The sequence below is a fragment of the Melospiza melodia genome, chromosome 1, assembly GCF_035770615.1.
Source record: "Melospiza melodia melodia isolate bMelMel2 chromosome 1, bMelMel2.pri, whole genome shotgun sequence".
Lineage (NCBI taxonomy): Eukaryota > Metazoa > Chordata > Aves > Passeriformes > Passerellidae > Melospiza > Melospiza melodia.
In genome coordinates this window covers 158340029-158363039 of record NC_086194.1, presented here as the reverse complement: position 1 = coordinate 158363039, position 23011 = coordinate 158340029, and positions in this window count along the sequence as shown.

Here is a 23011-nt window from a genome sequence, read left to right as displayed (position 1 = left end):
TGTCTTTGAGCTCCTGCATAGTTCAGTGTATTTCACTCAAACGTCTTTTTATCTTTCTTAACCAAACATTTTCTAACCTCTTCTCTGTATATCTATTTCAGTGTCATGAATCTGGACATCCAAACTGATTTCTACTGATTTCTAGGCATTCTCTTGTTATGAATTAAACACCTTTACAGTCATGCTGATATTGCCACATTTTGCTGCTGGAAAAAATAAAAGAAGGAAATATGTCAACGGGCTGGAATGATAGCAAGGTTTGTCACTTAGCACTGGTGATGTATGATGGTCCAGAACCAAAGGAAAAGACATGACTTCTGAGCAGGGAAAAAACTAACTTTTCATTAAAAATATCACTAATATTGCTTCCTGTTTGTAAGTTTACTTTTTATTTGTCTGGGAAGAATCTGGGAAGTAAGTTCTTTCACATTATGTAAAAATTAGTCACGTGATGACTTTGTCAATGACATTTTAGGGGGGAGGGTTTAGCTGAAACTTCCAGGTATAGGAAAAGTGGTCATAAATTAAAAAAAAAAAAGAAAGGTAGGACACTTTGATTAGTATATCTTCCTTGTCCCCAGGTATATCTTGTTCTCTTGTTCTTTCATTAGGACATGGTATTGTCCAAACACATGGTTTTCAGTAATAAGGAATTCCCATATTTGCCTTATCAATTAATCAATAAGGGCTAAACTTTATACTCCCAAAATAAATGATAAACATAGTGGCATGAGATATCCCTTAGGAAAAAAAATAGCTGCACCAAACTACTACTGCTATGATTATTATTACTGTTATTGCATGTAAGCTATGACTACACTTTATTTAGCTTTTCATTACCTGTGATGATAAGAAATGACCCTTGAACTATCACTCAAAATTATAATGGATCAAAATATTCCTAAGTGACTGTAAATATGTATCTGTAGACAGAAATAACTGGAAAGCAAGCAATGAGGAGTTTTAAATTTAGATGTATAAATCTTTTTATTCCAGTCTGTTGCTTTTGATAAAATTACAGGATTAGTAGTTTCAGAGAAGACAGCAGATGTAATATATTTTGATTTTACTGGAACCTTTGATGTGCTGTGTTGTGAAACCAGAAAAAATTAATTCAAGAACTCTGTATAAGAACTCTGTATAAGAACCCTGCCACAGAGATTGACAAAAATCATTGTAGAATGATAAGCAAATAAGCATAATGATAATTTGAGCTTTGCTGTGGTTTCTGCAGTTGATAAGATTGGTTCCCTCTTTTTTTCATGACTTTTATTCTATTGTGTGATGATACAAATAACATAAGTGTAAAATTTTTTACATATTTGAGGGAATAAATAGCACCCAGACAGATTTGGACAAGATTGAGAAGTCAGCCAAACAGGCCTATCAGGTTAACAAGTCCAAGTACAAGGTCCTACTCCTGGGTCATGCTAATCACTGGGTAACAGGGGGCAAAGGGACTGAGAGCCCTGATGAGAAGGATTTCGGGATAGTGGTGGATGAAATACTGGATATGACTGAGAAGTGTTCTGTACTCACAGCCCAGAATCATAGAACCATGGAATTATTAAGTTTGGAAAAGACCTCTAAGAACAAGTTCAGCCACCCACCCAGCACCATGGCCATGTTCACCACTAAGCCATGTCATAATGCCATATCCACATATTTTTTTAACACTTCCAGGGATGGTGACTCCACCACTCTCTGGGCACTCTTTTCCAATGCTTGACAACCATTTCTGTGAAAAAAGTTTCCATAATATCTGATGTAAACCTCTACTGGTGCAACTTGAGGCCATTTTCTCTCATCTTGTCACTTGATACCTGTGAGAAGAGGTTGACACCCGCACCACCATATCCTCCTTTCAGGTAACTGTAGATAGGAATAAGGTCCCATCTTCTGCCTCCTCCTTTTCTCCAGATTTACAGTTTTCTGCACTGCATCTTGTTGTGAGGTCCTCAGCACGGGAAAGACATGAACCTGTTGGAGAAAGTTCAGAGGAGACACAAAAATTATTTAGAAGGATGGAACACCCCTCCTACGAGGACAGGCTGAGAGAAGAGAAAGCCTAGAGGAGAAGCCTGTTCAGCCTGAAGAGGAGAAAGCTCTGGGAACACCTTTCTGCAGCCTTTCAGCAGGGCCTGTTATGGTAGAACAAGGGGTAATGGCTTAAACAAAAAGAGGGTAGATTTAGACTAGAAGACATTTTTTCCAGTGAGGGCAATGAAGGATTGAAATGTGTTACCCAAAGAGGGTAGATGCCCCCTCCCTGCAAACACTCAATGTCAGGCTGGATATGGCTCTGAGCAACACAATTTATTTGAAGATGTTCCATCTCATTGCATGGGGATTGGACCAGACAACCTCTAAAGAACCTTTCCAAGACAAACTATTCTGCTCTTATAATTCCATGAAAATTCTTAGGTATGTACTTCATTCTTGAACTTAGGTTGAGAATATGGAAGTAGAATCTGTGGATAGTTTCCTGGTTTTTTTTCCAAGAAAATTTAAAGTTGTGAGAGAAAAGCTAAGAAATAGTCTCCAACAATGTTCTTATTGATTAGAATTGGAGTGATATTTTTTTTGCTATTGTGCTTAAAACTTGTTACTTGATATTGATTATGCTTAAAACTTTATACTCGTTCAGGTGTTTTTACCACAATAAGGGAGTCATATGACTGCCCTACTTACCAAGTACTCTGATAAATGCAGTGATTTTATATTAAATACTTCAATAAGTTATGAAGGATTCTATGAAATTATGCAGAAACTGAGACTAGATATCTGTGTAAATTCTAGATTATGGAAGGATGGAGTGAAAACAGTAAGAAGGATTTGATAGATTTAACTGGTAATAATGGGATTTCATTATTTCTGTAATCTAAATAACTGTATGCATATCTTTTAGCTGATTTTAAAATTTCTATTTCTATGTAATAATATGTTTATTCTATTTATACAGAGTAAATAGTTCTTCCCCTACTTTTTTGCTTCAGTTTATGCCTAGTACCACTAAAAATAAAGTGAAAGGCTTTGACAGAAGATTTTAATGAGAGCTTAGAGGTTTGGGAAATTTCTGGCTAGTTAGTCAGCTCACTTTAAAATAAATAAATAAGAGTTTGCAAGCATGTGAGCCTGGGGAGACCTTAATTAAAGTGAATGGGGAAATTAAACTGAAAAAAAAAACAACTAAGGCAGAAAGAAAGGAAAGAAAATCAGTCAGGGAAACTGTTGTGAGTGAGAGTAAAAAGCAAGTACCACAAAATCAAAACACCATGTTTCATGATCATGCTGCAGTTATTTTTTCTGGTAGTTCTTCCTACAGATGCTCCCCACAGACACCTATCACACGGGAAAGAGATCTCCCTAGTGGAAGGGGAAGCACTGTGCTCCCATTGTGGCACTGACTGTGCAAAGGAGCTTGCATCAACTGAAGGCTTTGTCTACACGGAGACATTTTCAGACATAAAACTGGCAGAATAATTAGTCCACTTTAAACTATCCTAATATGATTCCCTACTGTCAAAATTATTTCAAAAAAGTGCTTTTATTATTTGGAAGTAAAGTAATTAATCTGGAAGGCAGCTGGATTTACTCAGTGATTGACTGTCTGTGTGTGGAAGTTATATAAGTGGAGCTAAATTGATTGCTGTAGCTGAGCTGGAAATTATCCCAATGGAAATAGACATAGCATAGACTATAATGACAATACATGCCCATTTTCCCAGTATATAAATTCTAAAGCATAGATAAAAAATTTAAACATGTGATGAAAGAAGGACAGTTGTGTTTGGGGTTTTTTTTGGGTTTTTTTTTGTTTGTTTTTTTTTTTTTTTTTTTTTTTTTGTTTTTTTAGTTTGGTTTGGTTTTTTGGTTTTGTTTTTTTTTTTTTTTTTTTTTTTTTTATAGTGGTAGAATATGAGTCCTTGGAAGTTTAGAAAATATAATCCATGAAGGGCAATTGAACTGCTGGATCCTTCGACCTGTGGAACAGAGAGCTGATAGAGGTCACGAAAACATTTTGTAGGAAGAGATAATAGCTTTTATTAGGCTAAACTGTGAGCTTAAAATAAATTAACAAAATCTGACAAGAAGCAGCAAATCCAAGCAAAAATCTGGTTAGGTACAGGTGCTGTTAATTACTGCTTATTATGTTAATAAGGCTACAGAACAGAAGTGTCATTAGACATTTCCAGTAGTGAGGGTTTTTATGGGTAGGAGAGCTGGCTGTGAGCTGAATTTCAGACCCTGAGCACAGGTCCATCTATGAAAGAAGCAGGCAGTCACATATGGGCAAAGATAGCAAATGCAACTTCTCACCTAAGTGGACATAAAGGTATTAAATTAAGGCAAGATTAATGTGTCTTGGTTTTTAATATTTTTTTTATTTTATTAACCTCTTCCCAGGTGTTTAGTATGGGGCTTTTGCTCTGGTTTGTGGGTGGAGACCTTTTCTCTCAGTTTCCATTAAAACTTAGTCTATGAGTTGAGGGTTTTTTTGATGACATATAAGAGTCAAGCACATGATTGCCATTATTTTTCTCTGGAAATTGAAACCATACCCTGAGTTTATTCCTTCTTTTCTTTAAATCCCACTCAGTAATTCATATTACTTTGACAAGCTGCTTTGAGTTTTAAAAGGCAAGTGTTCTGTCCCAAGAACTGAAAATTCACTTGTTCATCTCAAACCTCTATTATCTATGCGCAATAATGTTGACTATCTAACACAACTCAAATTTATTTTTAAATCTGATGTGAATCTGTAAGTAATTCTAGCTTTCTTAATATATGAAAGTGAAAAATATTTCTAATATATAGAAAAGTGAACACAAATTAATACAAGAGAAATCTGGTCACTTAAGAGAATTGAAGTGTGAACAAGAAACAAATCCATTTGATGGCAAATGTGTTTGGTAATAAACTATTTCATAATGGTAGTCATGGAGGAAAATAGTTGAATAGTAACATTACAAAAATCATCCTATGAGGACATCAAACACACTTTGTTTTGTTTCAAAAGTTACTGAGTTCTGTTTTGGCTATGAGCTTAAAAAGCTAATTTAAGAAATGCTCAAAGCTTTCTTCAGCTATCACTCAGAACTTTTCTGACTGCCAAAAGTATTTTGGCTTCACAAGGAAAACTTCTAGTGCCAGAGGCAAAAGTATGTTAGTTAAAGCTGGGGGACAGACATGAATACGTGTTTGGCTTTGGAGCTGTAAACCCTGGTTAGCTCATCTCCCCACATCACAAATCTAACTCTCAGGGACTGAGAATATCTATGTTGCATTAACGAGGAGCTAAAGTCATTAATGAAAAGTCCTGTAAAAAGCATCAAAGAGCAAATTAATAAAAAAAAATTAAGGCAATTGCCACACACAGAGCACAATTTTCAAGTAATTTAAAATCTGTTCATATTTTAAATGTCAAACTGAATTGAAAGGATATGCATTTTAGATTTCACCGTATGTTTTCCCAGAGAGAGAATCATCTATCTCTTTATCCATTCATAGTATTTACACAGTAGCTCACATGTGATGCCTGCAGCCCTGAAAGGCATTTTATATTTGGAAAGATTATACACATTTCATTAAAATAAAAAAAAAGAAAAAAGTTATATACTGAAACAAGAAAGATAGTTTGCTATTGAATCTAAAATATAAAAAAAATCTTGAGACCTTTCAATTCTAAATATCATCCTCATCTTATTTCATGGAGGGTTTGCATGAGAGAAACCCTGCTTGGAATTTTTAATTCACAGAGTTTAGTCACTTAAGCCACTTTTTAATATGTTGATCAGTTACACCATGAGGTGTGTCTTGTTTAAGTAAGAACTATATGCAACATAGATGAGTAATTGAGTTCATGAAATGATGAACGTTTTTAGAAAATCTACAGGATTTCATTCCCCATTATCTAGTACCGTGTGATGCAAGATGTACGTAAATTATTATTGATAATAAAAGATGTTTCATGCTATTACAATTCTGGTTTTAAAGTTCTCTTTGTTGTAGTGATAAGGGGTACTAAGCAGAACCTGATATGACTTCATCACCTGGGTTTGGTTCTGTGCACCTCCCAGCAGCAGAAGTCAGTGGGGCAGGTTGTAATTCCCTTAATATTCAATGGCCTGAAGACAGGTGGATCTTACTGATGTGAGGGATTCTCCCGTATTCATCACCCTTCAAGTGAGAAATAACTACATTGCCAAATAGTATGGCTTGGTACACAGTTTGACTGGAACACAGGAAGTTTTACCTGAGCAGGAGGAAGAACTTCTGCACTGTGTGGGTGACTGAGACTGAAACACACCTCTGAGAGAGGCTGTGGAGTCTCCTTCCCTAGAGATATACAAAATCAAATTCTGTGATTCTGTGATAGAAGTAGACCAAAAGTGCTTCTGCAAGTCACCTCCATAAATGGTATGTGCAGGTCAGTTTTTTTATTTAAGGATGTATTTTTTTCTGGTTTCCTGTTAAATATATTTCCCCAGTGCCCATGACTTAAAGCTACTGAAAGCCAGGTCTTTTCCTTTCACAAGAATGGCTGAACCACAGCTGAAGCACAGATGGGGAAGAGCATCTACTTGAAGGAATCTATTTCACATACAGGAGAACAACTCTTGCACTTTATTCAAGAGGAGGTGAACATGGATAATCTTGCACTAGCTTTATGCAAGTACATTAGCAAAAGTTCATTTAAATTTGCGTCTCTGCTTACATAAGAGCCACCAGACTGAACAAATCTTTCAGAAAAAGGTTCCCTGGCCCCAATTTTTGATTCCAACTACAGTCAACACTATGTGCTTAGGAACAGAAGAATAAGATCTGAATAATTACGGTAATTTGGGGGGTAAGAGGCACAGACTGGATACAAAGAAGGTGAGGCATATACAGAGTCAAAGGGGTGCCTATTTAATCTGGCAGAAAAATAAGTTGCCATCAGCTGAAAAGAGCAATGACTCCAAAACTTGAGGAGCAGAGTTTGGTGGAAAAGTCTTTTTCATGCTTTAACTTGTACAACTACTTTAGCTTGTATAACTAACTGCAGCCTAACATCATGTAAAGAAAGAGCACCAGAATAACTATAGATTTAAAGATCCAGATGAAATCCTTACACACTGGTGTTTTAGAAACACCTTAAGCCAAAAATTCAACAAGCATAACAATTGTTACTAAAGTATGTGCATGCTGTACAAAGGCCACTTATTCTTTTTACTCCCTCTCTTACTGTACAATGAATCCACAATGTCATTTTTTGTGAAAAAGTTTTTCACAGTTTTCCATTTGATGATAGATAGATAGATTTCTTCAGTGAAACTTCTGTTCCTTTGATGTCCACAATGTTCAAAATGTATGTTATCAGCATGAATTTGGATCAAACAGATAGGCAAGAACTAAAAAAACAGGGTAGAGAAATAAAGAATGACAAAAAATTATGTCCATGTAGGATAAAAATTTATTGTTATTTGACTCTGTTCCAGTGCACAGTTTGCAGTTGATCAGCCATGGAATACTTTGATGACCAAGTCATATTATAAAGCAACACATAATTCTATATTTGGCTAAGTGAAAGGTTGGACTGCTAGGACTAGTATTGAGCTAGATTATTTTTCTACCTTATTATTATTTGATAATTTTATGTTGTTATGTTTTAAATCTGAGATTAGGTTAATTTCTTCATTCATTTGGTGATGTCTGTGAACTGCTGATACTGAGCAGAAAAGCTGTAAAACAATTTTTTTTTTTTAATTTAGTTCCCTTTTTTTGCAGTTTCTTTACTCTTGATAATTAATAGGTAGAGAAGAATTTGATTTGTCACTGTAAACAAAATAAAGAAACATATCAAACAGATAAATCTTCAGTGAACTACCTAGGAGGTAGAATTTGTCCCATAAATGGTTAAAGTAGTTACAAAGTAACACTTGATAGGAAATGCAATAGAAATGAACAACGGTGACATAAGCATGTATATTGCCTAAGGCATAAAAGAAAGTTGTTAATTCACAGTACAAAGGAGCAAAGATGTCCTGATTTTAATGTGGTCATTGTACTCTATATACTCTGAATGTATGCTTTGACTATACACAAATGTTGTCCTATTCTTCTAAATCCCATTTCAGCCACTAATTTTTTCTGGGGGAAAAAAAAATAAATCAGAGTATTGTTAGTGGAGTAGTGAGATGTCCAAAGAAGAATAAGAGTCATCTGCTAAAAGTATAGCTATACTGAAATAAAGTTTCTTTGTTCATAAAATCTTTAGAATTTAACCAGCAAAAAATTGCGTATTTTTTTCAAAATTTGAGTAAAATTTTGAGAAATATGACAAAACAGATTGAGGTTTGTATTCAAAAATATTTTTCTAGATGATGCCTGGAAGATATGAACCTCCTGCAAAGTGAAGCTTCTGTTACAGATATATGTTGTATATTGCTCCATTTTGGTTCCTGAATTAACTAAATTATAAGTATTTTCATGACCTGGTCTGAAGTGATCAAAATTTTGCTTTAGCCATGAAAAGAGCAAAATGCAGTAAATTTTGAGCCAAATTCTTCAAAATGTAATTAATTGAAACTCTCCTTGTATTAAATAACATTTTTCCATAAGTAGAAGGGACTACATTTGAACTACTTTTTAGATAGATTGTGTCGTAATTTTAGAGTAATCTTAAAAAAATTCAAGTCTTAAAACCTCAATCTTAAAAATTCTCTCTTTAACAGGCTCTGGAGGTATCTTGTGGAATTTCCCCTTGTATATGGATGGTAGACATGAGCTACATGGCAATTCACAGGCAATTTACAACTCCACTAACGTCAGACATCTGATCCCAATAGATTTTTCTCCAAAAATGTAGTGTTAATACTTTTGCAACTTTTTAATAGAATGATTATATTATAAATTTTAGGCTTTGAGTTTTTTTTTTTCTTAAATTATATTAATATCACAATATCAAAACAAGACTACTTTTTATGTATTTTTAGGGGAGGTTTTGGCAATTAAATAATATATTGGGTTTTTTGTAGCAAGTTTTTCAGAATGTTGACTCTTCTCTCACTCTTATTTGTGAATTTTTAAAATGAAAACCACAAGGTAACTACACACTATAAGAAAGGCTGAGCATTTATTAACCAAACTGTTAAATGGAGTATATAATATATTATAATTTAGTATTATGTTTTGTGTAACAATGTATCAAATTGCATTTGGTCTGTGGACAGACAGAAAATCAAACGAAAAATTATGAATGAGCTTAAGTTCACTCAGACTTAAAATTAGATCATATGGTCCATTGCACACAAGGATCTATTTCAGAAATCTGATCAGCATTAGTGTGCAAGCTCTACCACCCTGCATAAAATAAAACTTCTTAAAATATTATAAAAGGTGCCTATGGCAATTATGTTCCTAACTGATATACTGGAAATGAGGCTGGATCGAAGACAGAGCTTTTAATACAAAGAAAATTTTCTTCATTTTTACATAGTTTCAGAAGAAAAAAGTAGAAAGGAAAGTAAGAAATTAAAAGCCACTACTAATTTCTTCTGTGCCTGTCATACACAGGAAGCCTAGCTCTGGGAATGTGCAATATATAATTCTGTGGTGCAGATATGTGGTGGTGGGGTCGGGATTTGCTGAGTAGTAGCTCAACTTCTATGAAGATCCACCCATTATGGAGCAGCACAACCAGGTATGGTCATGATCCAAGACTTTCCCAAACTTTTGGGCCTCACCAGAGTACTTGAGAGTGTGGACAGCTATAAGCAGAGGGCAGCAGCACAAATTACATCAATTAGATTCTTTTGAATTTGAAGCCTAGTCACTTATGCTGAAAGAAAACTCCAAGCTGAAAATAAATTAAACACGTCTTCATCATTATCAAAGCACCCATTTATTGTCCTATTTATCCTCCACTTAAGGAAAAAAAAGAGTCCTAAATATATTTTCCTAGTAAATCCAAACCTTTGGAAAACCTAACGCAGACCACATGATTGTATAATGTAAATCATTAAAAGCCTGTAATGTATTCAATTTCTGCAATATTCCATTTCCCTATGTTTAATTCAAACCACATTGGAAAATGTAAAAAATATAAAGACATGAAAAACCCTTTCCTAAAAAACCCAAAACTTATTTTTCTTTTCTTCTTCCTTGTAGATATCTTGCAGACATAGAATTAGAATAAGTTAAACTTTTCCTATTTCATTCAAATTCTCTATATTTATTTATTAAGAAAGTTAACAAAGGGATACTTCTCTCATTTGCCTTCAGGACAACTAACTTTTTCATTAAATTGCTGTTTTACACAGTAAATGGTTGTGGGCTTTCCTTCCCTAAACAAGTACTTCCAAGTAGCCTCAGATGACAGAGACTAATTTAAGAGGGGTTTATACAATCTTGTCAGCAAGACACTCTTCTTGTCAAAGAGGTAGAATTCTAAATGTTTGTCTCTTTGTGAAGAAACTTGAAGGTAATTTGTGAAAATAGCCCACTATTCAAAAGAATAAATCCAAATGTCATTATCAGCCATTCCACGTGAGTTTCAAAGATTAGCTAGAGTTGCATTTTGATTTTTCAGTGGCTTGAACGAAATTCAAGGAACCACTTAGAAAGTGAAGCACAGAATCCTTTAGAAATAGGCATTAAATTAGCTTTTCCTTTTCCATCCAAGGAAAGGGAAAGAAATGCTTCACAGTATAAAATATGGTTACAATCAGTTCATGTTAAATCCAAGGAGAAATTTTCTTCTGTGTTCTACTGCCATTTGCAAATAATTTAAAATGGGTTTTTGAAAATATATTGAGGAAGCCTGGTATTATTTTTGAAAAAGAAGAGAAAATGAAGAATTTTCATTTTCACTGTCAGGTTAGAAGGAGCTTTAGGAAATATATATGAAGGTACTTGCTTTCTTTGCTAAGCCAGAAAATCTTGAGAAAAAGGGGGTAATTTCTATTAAAAAAACAACTGGTGAAGCTATTTACCAGTTTGAACATGTGCACAACTGCAAAAACAAAGAGCTACAACTTGCTGTAAACCACCATATGCACTATTTTAATAAAGAAGGCCTCAATTCATTATATAGATTTATGAATTAGTTGAGTTTCAGTAACAATTTTTGCTAAGTGCTTGGCTAGCCTTTCTAAATCTTTGTAGTTATTTGTACGTACAATTTCTCGGATACCTTAGCCAAATGTAGATGTTGCCAAGAAGTACAAGATTTATTATAAAACTTGATTATTCTTTTTGCATCTTACAGCATAAATTTCCATTCTTTCTTATTTCCCCTGACACTCAGCTGTGCTTCCAAATTCTACACATCCAACTGAACCTAGTAATGTCTCATTTGGCTGTATTTCATTACCTTCTGATGGCTACTTCGTTTTCATTATCTTTTTACTTTTTTAAAATTTTTGCTCCTCCCCTCAAATTTGGTTTTTTGTGTGTTTAAAATCCATTTCTGCCTTCTGCTTTCATCTTCTTGAAACAGACTCTTTCTTGAGATATCTATATGTATATAATGTATTTTTATATACATACCTATGAATACATGTATGCATATACAAATATAAATGTTTCTAGATTAAATATAAAAAGATAATCCTGGTTTTATTCACTATCATGTACTGCCCTTTCCTTATAATTTTCCTTTGCTTTTTTGGTACTCTTTCCTCTTCCCTTAACTTTTATTAAGACTGTCTCACACATTTTCCTGAGCTTTAGCAAACATCCTTTAATTTCAAAGGTAGGATTTTCTGAAGATATGGCTTAGAATTTAAATGATTAATTGAAATACTTTGACAACCTATTTTCAAAATATACTTTAGTCCAAATAAATCTTAGAACTGGACAGCTACAAAGGCATTTTCTCCAGTGATACTAACCAGAAAAATATTACAGCAGTCAGGTATCAGATAAGTAAATCCCCAGAAAATTTATCTTCATCATATTTTACTTCAGAATTGATAAATATTTATTGGAGACATCTCAGAAGACACCCAAAGGTGTAGGCCTAAACAGGAGCCAACACACAAAAGAGGCAGTAGTGACTCTTTAACAAAGTCTCTGTAAGATTTGCTATTAAATCTTTTTCCACATAAATTTATAGAATTTATTCCAGTCTGTGTTTGAAATCAATAAAAAAATCTTTTTTTAATAGAAAAGGCTCCAAGAAAATCCATTCTCTTTTTTTATGTTGTGGTTTTTGGGTGTTTTTTTCAGATAAATCAATATACTCAGGGTGAAAAAACTGTGGAGCTAGTCTCAAATATAAGCAGGGATAACACTGGCTTTTCAACACTTTCAAAAGTATGCTGAAGGTTTTCTCAGAAAATTATTTTCTTTTACATAAAAAGCCTCTCTCCAACAAGCAATGTATGACATTTTAAAAATTGGCAGAAATTTGTATGATTGCTAAAATATTTCTAAATTAGGGCTATGAAATAGCTTTGGAGCAAACTGCATTAGAAGCTTCTACTTCTGTGTAAGTCTTTCTCTTTTCTTTCAAAACCTAATTTGATGTGTCTTGTGAACAGGTGTTGAATAAAACACGTCAGGAGTATGGCACACCTCCTCGTCTTAATTTGTGTTATGCTGTCAAAGCTTCCCTCTCCCTCTCCCTTTCCCTTTCCCTTTCCCTTTCCCTCTCCCTCTCCCTTTCCCTTTCCCTCTCCCTCTCACTCTCCCTCTCCCTTTCCCTTTCCTTCTCCCTTTCCCTTTCCCTCTCCCTTTCCCTTTCCCTTTCCCTCTCCCTCTCCCTTTCCCTTTCCCTTTCCCATTCCCTCTCCCTGTCCCTTTCCCTTTCCCTCTCCCTTTCCCTGTCCCTTTCCCTTTCCCATTCCCTCTCCCTGTCCCTTTCTCTTTCCCTCTTCCTCTCCCTTTCCTACTCTTCCCCTTCGTTATTTATTTCATTGCTCTGTGACACTCCACTCAGCAATACACTCTGCAATTTAGCAGGCCCAGTGTGAAACCTAAAGGGAAACTGAAAAGAAGATTTAACTCCTATGGAACACTAAAGTAAGGCTGAAAGCATTTTCCAACCCACCAAACACCTGTTTGCCTCGTACCCTGTACTTGCACTGTAAGGGTCAAGCATCTATTTTTTATAGAATTTGATGATTCTTTTTTTGTCATGCGTGATGTCTGAGAAGTCTGTTCTGTAGGAGTGAAAATACATCAAACAAAAACTTCAAATGAAAAAAAGAAATCAAACAAATAACAAAACAAGCAGCAAAAAAATAAAAAAAAAAAGAGAAAAAAAGAAAGCAACACAAATTCTCAGTAAGTTCATCTAATGTGAAAATAGAAATTTGTGGTTATTTCTTACCTGTTTGTCTCCAGATTTTGATTGCTTAATTTCTATTTCTTTTGCTACACTAGAAGTAATTGTGACACCAGTAAAATAGCCTCCCCTTAAATGGAGAAGTAATATTATTTTGTAAATGGTGTAGACAGATATGAAATGAGAGGAATTATTTTTTTCTTTTGAAAGGGGTACCTGTCAATGACTGACATGATGTGAAAAAGGAGCATTGAGCTTCAGTCTTTGAAAACTGAAACAAGTGGCTCAAATATGGCATCAACTGTTTTGAAGTTTATTAAAGCAGGAAATGAGTGGAGAATAAAACAAAGAAGAACAATCTGTAATCAAACACAATGAAATTATTGCCCGTTTTCTTCAGAAACAAACAAACAAAGCAATATGAAATACCCACATTTTCTTCAGAATTATTCCTAGAGAGTGTACAGATCATGAGTCATATCTTAATGATTTTTGTGTGATTTTAAGGGATCCACAAAAACTTTGGTAGTAGCAAAATTAAAAACAAAGTCTTCTGATTAATTTTGACATCAAATCAATAATTTGATTTGAAGTTGTGATGATTTTGGCCATGGTAAATTGAATTTTCTTCACAGTAGCTAGTATATGAGGCTAGGTTTTGATTTTTTCCTGCAAACAGTGTTTATAATTCAGGGACTATTTGTGATTGCTGAGCAGTACTTGCACAGTCAATGCCTTTTCTGCTCCTCACTCCACCCCTCCAGTGAGGAGGCTGGGGATGCCCAAGGAACTGGGAGGGAACAGCCAGGACAGCTGACCCTGAGTCACTCAAGGGGTATTACATAACATTTGGCATCATGTTCACCTTATGAAGCTGGGGGGAAAAGGAGGAAGGGGGTGAAATTCTGAATTATGGACAGTTGTGATGGTTTAAAAACCAGCTGGAAATTTAATTCAAAGTGAGCTACTTCCCTTCACCTTGCCCCACCTCTGGTGAGAGAGACAAAGGCAGAGACTGAGTTGAGACAACAATTTGCTGAAAACAAACAGCAGCAGAATAAGAAAAGCACAATAACAGCAATAATATTAATAACAAAGGTGCACAAAAGAGAAGGTGCTTTGCACATGAAAGGTTCTCATCATCTCAACTCAGCTCTGCATGGCCACTGAGACAAAGACAAGATGGCAGAGATTCCCACAGCTTCTGTTCCCCATCCCTGAGCCCCAGACCAGGAAAACAAGGATGGAGAAAGACCTAAGAAGTTGGGATTGTCCATGTCGTGACACCCACTCTTGGACTGCTGGGCTCAGCTGTGTTTGCCGCTTGGAGTCGTGTTCTTTCCAAGGGATGGGAAGGGATGGGTGGCACTGGGAGAAGGACAGAGTGGTCTGCAGGGGTGGTGCCAGCAACTTCCCCTGGAAAGAGGAAGAAAACAGAACAAAATGGCACCACTTCCACAGTGTATTCACCTTCCCTTCCCCCCCAAAGCCATGCCCAGCTGTGATGATTTGTGTGGTATAGAATAGCCAACCTCACCGTGCCCGCATGGCTCTGGGCTCTGCCCCTTCTCTGCTGGGACAATGGCTCTTGTTTTCTGTCACTGTTACTCCTGATGGGGCCCTGCTCTCCTGGAGGTGGCTGAGCACCTTCCTGCTTGTGGGAAATTGTGATTTATTCCTTGTTTGTGTATATGGCTTTTGGTTTTCCTATTAAACTGTCTTTATCTCAACTCACAAGTTTTTCCACTTTTGCCCATACAAGTTTTCCCCCATCACATTGAGGGAGAGTGACCAGTGAGAGCTGCCTGGTGCTTTGTTGCCATCTGAGATTAAACCACTAAAACAGTGAACTGCTAGAAATGTTTCACATTTCACCAGATCACAGAAACATTCTGAGACAAATTTTTGTCTCAGAAATTTCAAAGTAGTTCTATTAAGTCCAAGTTCAGATAATATTTAAGTATTTAGCCTAAATAGTTTTATTCAGACTAAAACTCCTGCAATTGTAAAATTAGGCAAGAGATGGGGTTTGCTACCTAGAATAAGGTTGTAAGCATCTTTATGTACTGCAGACAAAGACTCTTATAAGTATTATATATTGTTGCAATTACTATTTCCATTCAGATTTGCAAGAGATATTGATATGAATCTTTGCACACACACACAGTCATTTTACCAAAACTTTTGAGACTGAGGACTGACTCCCAGAATTTCAGGACCTTTGTGCACTTACCATATTCTTCTGTTAGATAATCTGACAAGCATGTCAAGTTTTTCAGATTCTCCAGCAAATTCCTTCTGAATTTTACAGGAGTTTTTTGACACCGAGGGTAGAATCTGAAGAAGAGAAGCACTGCTACTAAGACAGGTTAACACCTTATAACACTTTTCCTGAGAGAGTGAAATGAGTTAGGAAGGGCAAGCAAGACCCTTAACAGTACCAATACCTACTATTTTCTCTTGGAATGCTCCAGTGCATAGGGCTTGTCACACCCTGCACGTCAGCTGCAAACTGTCCTGGGCTGCTGAAGCTCTGAACGGATGCAGCACAGCTGTCACTGATGTGCTTCAATCTCATTGAGGCCAATGTACCTTGCCTGGGTTGAGTTGTATGAAGGAGAGGCTAGCACCCTAAACATGTGCTTATTTTACTCAAAACAGGGACACATAGAAATCTAATCACTAATGTACTGAAAGTAAAGAGCAGTCTTTGAATACAAGCCCAAATGCTGCATCAGTACAGAATTTGTTCATATGCATAAGGTTCCTAATGAGCTTCATTAAGCAACCTCTGGGATGTGAGCCTGCTTTCTGCCTCAGTTTTATTTTTTTTTTTGCTGATGGGAGAAAAATAGCATGTTCATATACTTTGGATATGAACATTTTACTTAATAATTTGCTGGCTCAAAAGGAACTAGTTCAAAAAACCAAAAATGTCCCTGAGTTTTAGTTAGCCATTTTATGTAACATTGGTAATAATGTATTTCTTTTTCTCTCTTATTAAAAAACAGCTGGATAAAACTAAAATAAGGATATTGTTTTCATATAAATAAAGTTTTATATTGGAAAACAACCCCACTCCTTTGGATTGCCATCAAGTAGAGAATAGAATAAGGGGTAGGGAGAAGCAAATTGACATTTTTTTCATGTAACAAGTCAGATTTATGAGTCTATACTCCTGAAAAATTCATTTTGATTGTTAAAAATGTCTTTGCCAGAAAGAAGGTTTTGCCAGAATCTTGAAAGTGAATTTCTAAAGTAATAATAAAAAATATAAAAAGTGATGAGAATATGGATTTATTCGTTCATGGATTATCTGGAAGATGAGAAGTCTTACTGGAATATTTTTAAATAAAAAAGACACAACTTTTTTACTGTATAAGAATTTGCTTCTATATTATGAATTTGTTCAACATTTTGAGATTTATTTCAGAAAACAAACTTTTACATCTGTGGGAACCAGAGTTTAAAATAAAAGTTAATTGACTGTGCCTTTGTACAATACTGACTCTGTGGACAGTATGTTCACTAGTTAGCAGATGGCTTTTTTCGTAGTTCTGAACTGTCTATATTAATTTTAGTTCGGAGACAGATTGAAGAAATTTAGTTTTATTATGTAGCTTTTCCTGGACATTTTCCAGTATCTACCTGTCCCAAGTTGTTTCTAGCCATATGTGAATGTAGACTCACAGTATATTTCATATCAAAATTCTTTTCATTCAGTTACATGTGCATTATTTCATTATTTTAACAAGAGCTTTTTTTACCTTAAGTTTTTTATTTATACATAATCATCAACGTGTGGATGAGGTTTTTCTTTACCTGTAGCAATGAATGTTTGAATTATGAGAAATTTTCCTTAAACTTTAGGGATTTTTTATTTCACTGTTATTTTTGTCCACTCATTCAAAAATAAACACATTTAAAGCATGGGAAAGAAGTTAAGAAAAAAAAATCATCAACTACTTCACAAGATAACAGATGACATATAAAAAAAAAAAAAAAAGGAAGAGAATTTATTCTATGATTCTATGATTTTGCTTCTGTTTCTGAAGGGTGTTAGCATTTCTCCATAAGGGCAGCATTAAGTGTGTCTCTGCAAGACAAAGCTCTTGGTTCAATCACCTGTCCTAAGCATTTACTTTGGATAACCTGCCAGGGGTCTCATAGACATCTTAGACCTTACTGAAATTGTGAGCTTGTTTGGTTTTTCTGTTGTTTGCTTGAATGAGCGGATAGAGTCTTTTGAACCTATGTAATGGGAAAACACATACAGCAACACACAGGATTTTGGACCAAATTTCTGAGCATATGGTTGATCTTCTTACCAAGAGAAAGCACAAAACAATGCAGGTTACTGGTAAATGTCCCTTGTATCAGTTCATCCTTTCCTGTGGAAAGAGACTGTTGATTCACTTACTTTTCCAGGGAGTTATCCTTATCTGCTCTCTTCTTACTACACATATGGTGAAATTCTTCTCTAGATTCCTCCACCAAATTGTGCTCTTTTCCATGCAAGTGGAAAAAATTTCGGACAAAGTCGATAAAGCCTCACTCTTGAACTTTTGCAAACTGAGTACAAGGCCTTTGTCTCAGTACTAGCAATGGCAATCGTGGTTAACTGTGGGGCACAGGACTACAGCATCATGTTTAACTTTGTGAGAATCCAGTTGGGCAGAGGGGTTTCAGATTTAACAACTGAAGTTAACACTTCAAACAGGTAAAAAAGGGCACTCAGTCATGAAATAACTGAGTTAAAAAATACTGACAAGCTAAGATTTTGCATCTTCCTGAAATGCAACAAGAAAGAGCATAAAAGACTTGAACATAGCAATACCTCAATATAATATCTCACACAACATAGATGTTTGGGCAGCAGTAGCATTGGCCATCTCCATCTCTCATTGATATCTAGCCTTGGAAGATGAGCTGTAGTGCATTGTTTAATGAAGCCTAAACTGACATACAGGGAAATCCACTTAGAAAAAAAAAGTTTCAATGATTATAAATATCAAGATGTATGAATGAATTTGAAGATCATTTTTATAAACTGGGAAAATTTAGTTTTCAGAAGTAGTATATAAACTGAGTGTCTAGGGAAGTTGTAGACGTTAGAAAAAGCTTTAAAGAGTATATTGGAGACAAATGCCTTTATAATGCATTATTTACAGTATCTGTTACTGTATATAATAATTATACTGGATATAATAAGTATACATATAATATATATAACTGTAAATAATCCTATATACAGTACTGTTACTGTATTTACAGTACACCAAGACTACTCCTAATTTTATATCCAGTGAAAAGTTCCACACTTCTGCTAAAAATGTTAGAAGCTGAAAATACTTTGTTGAGGTTTTATCCCCAAGGTATGAAATTCAACCACCAAATTTAGTGCTTTAGGTCTGAAATGAAATATTTCCAGTGTGACATACTGAAAAAATAACACATAGGAGGAAAATTCAAAACTAAAAAGTCAAATGGATAGCAGAAGAGTACACAGACCGAATTTATTAGCAGTGAAAAGGAGAGCCTTGCTATTACAGTCAGTAAAACATTAGTCAAGTATGTGGCGTAAACAAAAATTTGGCAGACTAAAGTCCGTGAAAATAAGGTAGAAGTATAAAGAACTAATTTATTTTAAACATTTCTGAGTAACAAAATTCACAGGAGTTTGAATAAATTCTGTTATACTTTTACCAAATATCCGCCATGCGTGGCTGATTTACATAAAAGAGCTAAAGAGTTCTTGTCTGTCCTTAATTTCTATTAACTTCAATTTAGCTTACGCAATAAAATGGCATAGAGCACAAAAAAAGACCCGTGCAAAAATTAGTCAGTGACTAATCCTGAAACAGGATTTGGGGAAATAGGAGTCAATCATGGAAACAAAATGCAGAGAGAACAAAAATCTGATAACTAAGAGAGAGGAGAAGGAATGGAGCACGTCACATGAGGAGCAGCTCAGAGGGCTGGGATTATTTCATCTGCAAAATGGAGGCTCAGGGTGGAATTTATCACTTTCTACAACTACCTGACAGGTGGTTGGGGTGAGATGGGTGTCAGCCTCTTCTCACAGATAACAAGGGACAGGGTGGGAGAAATTTGCCTGAAGTTGCACTGGGGGAAGTTTAGGTTGGGTGCTAGAGGAAAAACAAAATCACGGAAAAGTATGTAAAGCATTGGAACAGGTTGCTCAGGGAAACAATGAATTCATCCAGTGAATTCATCCTCCCAGGAAGCGCTCCAAAAACGTGTGGATATGACACTTGAGAACATTGTTTAATGGTGGATGTGGTTTAATGGTGGTGGTGCTGGGCTGACTGTTGGACTTGATGATCTTAGAGGAAATTTCCAATATTAATATTTCTATGAATAGTATCAAGAGACAGAGAAGAAAATGTTCTTTAAAAACTTCATGTGTAAAAGTGGTTTGCATAGTAACAAGTCAGGCGAGTGAAAGCATCAAGATGTGACTGGTAAACCCATCCAATGGGCATAAGAGCTAAAAATGTAGTGGGCCCTATTTAGTATGTTTTTTTACCTACTGTTTTTATGCTCAACTAAGTATGACTGAGGCAAACATGCCTTTGCATATTTTTAATACATTAAGTTTGATTCTGTGTTTAATTTTACTGATTCAAAGCTTAAGGGAATTTTGAAAATGGCCTCTTTCCTATTTGACTGAAGAAAAAAACACACTATTTCTACCCATTGACTATGTGCTAGTAACAGAGTGAACAGTTGTTATTCATGCTTCTGTAAAATATTGTTGCAAAAGGTGATGCTAACATCAAGATGCCTTTGAAGTAAACTAATCCCAGGTGGTCCGCTGATATTTCTTTGTTTCCCAAAGCAATTGTAATAGCTAATTAAGTGTGATAGTGAGATTATTCAAGATAAATCTAAGCTGGATGAAACCTGAGTGAAAAAAATCCATTTACTTATTTTTTCAACACTGAAGTCATGAGTAAATAATGACAATACGATCATTTATTTGATGATTTTTCCCTTGGAAACTGTTTTCTTTTTTCTTATTGCTAATATAAAAATAATTTTAATAGCCTTTTCTGCCATTGCAGTCTTACCTTTCTTTATTCTAACATTATCATTGTTAATATTAGAATGAATATTAGTTTGTACTCCGGCATGTATTTTAGGACTTGAGTACAAGTAGGACAAAGATGAACACAGACCCAGGCATTAAGCTATTTTCTACAGTAGAATGGAATACTATTTTGCCACTCTATCATATTTAGCATGTTTGTTTCCCAGTAACTCATTATAGAATTAGATTTTTTTTTATTTTCACTCATTTGACAATTTAAGCTGAAATTTATTCAAATTTGACTGATGGTTTTAATGTCCTTTTTTAATACTTTGCAGGCATTTTAAATACTATTGAAAAAGTTTAGTATCTTTTATTTAAATCAGTGTTTCTAAAATAGAAAAGACTGGCAAGGAACCATGAAATGTAACTAGAGAAAGGAAAATCTGCCATAGTCCAAGAAGCTCAAGAAAAAAATATGACAAATTTTTGTGTCTCCCTTCCTTCTTTTCTTTTATTTCTCTTTCTTCTCACTTAATAACTGTGAAAGCATAACATGACCTTTCAGCCACTAATCAAGGATGCATATGGGGCCAAAATCTGCATGTGAGGCTGAGGCACACTCTTAGTGCATAAAAACAATTACTTAAATAAGAAGCAGATGCTTTTTGATGTTATACAGAAATACAAACTTCAGTCTCTACTGGTTAGATGGTAATGCAATCTTTTATTTTTGTCCTTTAGATGAAACTGAGTTGTGTCACTTGTTAAGACATCCAGAGATGAAGCTTCAGATTAACCCTCAAAAATGTTACCAAGTTTCTCCATTTTGGAAGAAAACAAGTAAGTATATATGTATTTCAGATGTTATCTAACAAATGCGTTGAGAAATCAAATCTAAAGGCTTATTTTGAAATGGATATTAGAAAGAACCAAGTTATTCTAGTTTCTTTTATGAAAATTATGAATATTCAACTATATGACTGAGGTGATTAGCAGTGTGTAGCAGTCATCTTACCTAACTTATGCTGTTTGAAGGAAAAGAACTGCTACTTTTATATTTTTTTTCCTTCCCATAGTTTATGACAGCTGCAGAAAGTCACGGAAACACAGAATGTGCTGAGTTGGAAGGGACCCACAAGGTCCACTGAGCTCAGCTCCTGGCCCTGCTCAGGACCATCCCCAAAAGTCACACCATGCTCCTGAGAGCATTGTCAAAACACTTCTTGAGCTATGTGAGTTTTGGTGCTGTGACCACTTCCCAAACACCGTCGAGGTGAAAACCCTTTGTCTAATATCCAGCCTAAACCTCCTCCAACTCAGCTTCTGGCCATTGCTTCATCCTATTTTCCTAACTCTCAATCTGAAAGTTTGTGCTAGTTTTGGCAGGGGGAGAGTGGTATGGGGTAAGATTTTGGATTTCTGCTGGAAACAATGTTGATAATGCAGGGATGTTTCTGACACTGATGAACAGTTCTTAATAGCACTTCGGCTTCTCATCCCACCCCACCAGCAAGGATGCTGGGGGTTCTGAGGTATTTGGGAGAGGAAAAAGCTGGGACAGCTGATCCCAGCTGATCCAAGGGACATTCCAGACCATGTAGCATCATGCTCAGCACATAAAGCTCTGTGGGAATAGGAGGAAGTGGGTTATGGTTGAAATCATGTTTGTCTTGTCAAAACTCACTTTTACACGTGATGGAGATGGTTGAGCACCTTCCTGCCTGCAGGAAGGGGTGAATACTTTCTTTATTTTTCTTTGTGTGTGTGTGTCTTTCCTTATTAGACTGACTTTATCTCAACCCACAAATTTTCCCACTTTTACCCTCCCAATACTTTCCCCTATCCCACCAGGGGGAAGTCAATGAGCAGCTGAATGGCGTTTAGCTGTGGGCCAGGGTTAATACCTGGCAAAGTTAAAAAAAAACAAATCAGGTAAAAGTGCTTATTTCTCTCCAGTGTGTAAGAAGGATCTTGCAAGGCCATCTTAGACTGCATTTTTAAATCTTGGTTGCCTTATGGCACACAAAATGTATATCTTGCCATGCCAGACAGAAAATCAGAGAAACATCTTTCTTTTAAATAAGGTAGGGATGACTAGCATTTCCTGTCATCATTTATATGGTTTCACTTCTGAATACTTTGCTTCTTTCCACATTGTTCCAATTGTTCTTTTGTGTCTCCAAAGATTTTTTCCACCATCCATTTTATTTTCCTTCCCTTCCTCTTAGTTGTTATTCTCTGACAGTGAGCAATTACTTTGATTCCTCTGTTCACAGAAACCAGTGACTTTACTATGCTCCTCCTAGTAAAGAAATAACACACTGTAACTCATGTTACCTTTAGATGGGTATGGTCACTATGACCTAATGTATATTAACCTGTACCTGATATGCCTGACAAAACGTGTACCTACATTGGAACTTTCTATATAACTTGATTTTCGTGATATGTTAGCCAAAGTAAATTATATTTATCAAATTCCATTGAAAATTACCTGCTGTATTTAAGGTTCTACATGTCCTTCCTCAACCTGGCTCACAGGAGCCATGAGCTGTGAATTTCTTTTGGTTAACTAAGTTGTAGAGTTCAGCTCTACAATTCATTTTCTCGATGAGTGCTCTAGCTGTTACGGGAATATACAAGATGCTTTTAACTCTGAGATAATGCTGTGTGAAGGAGAA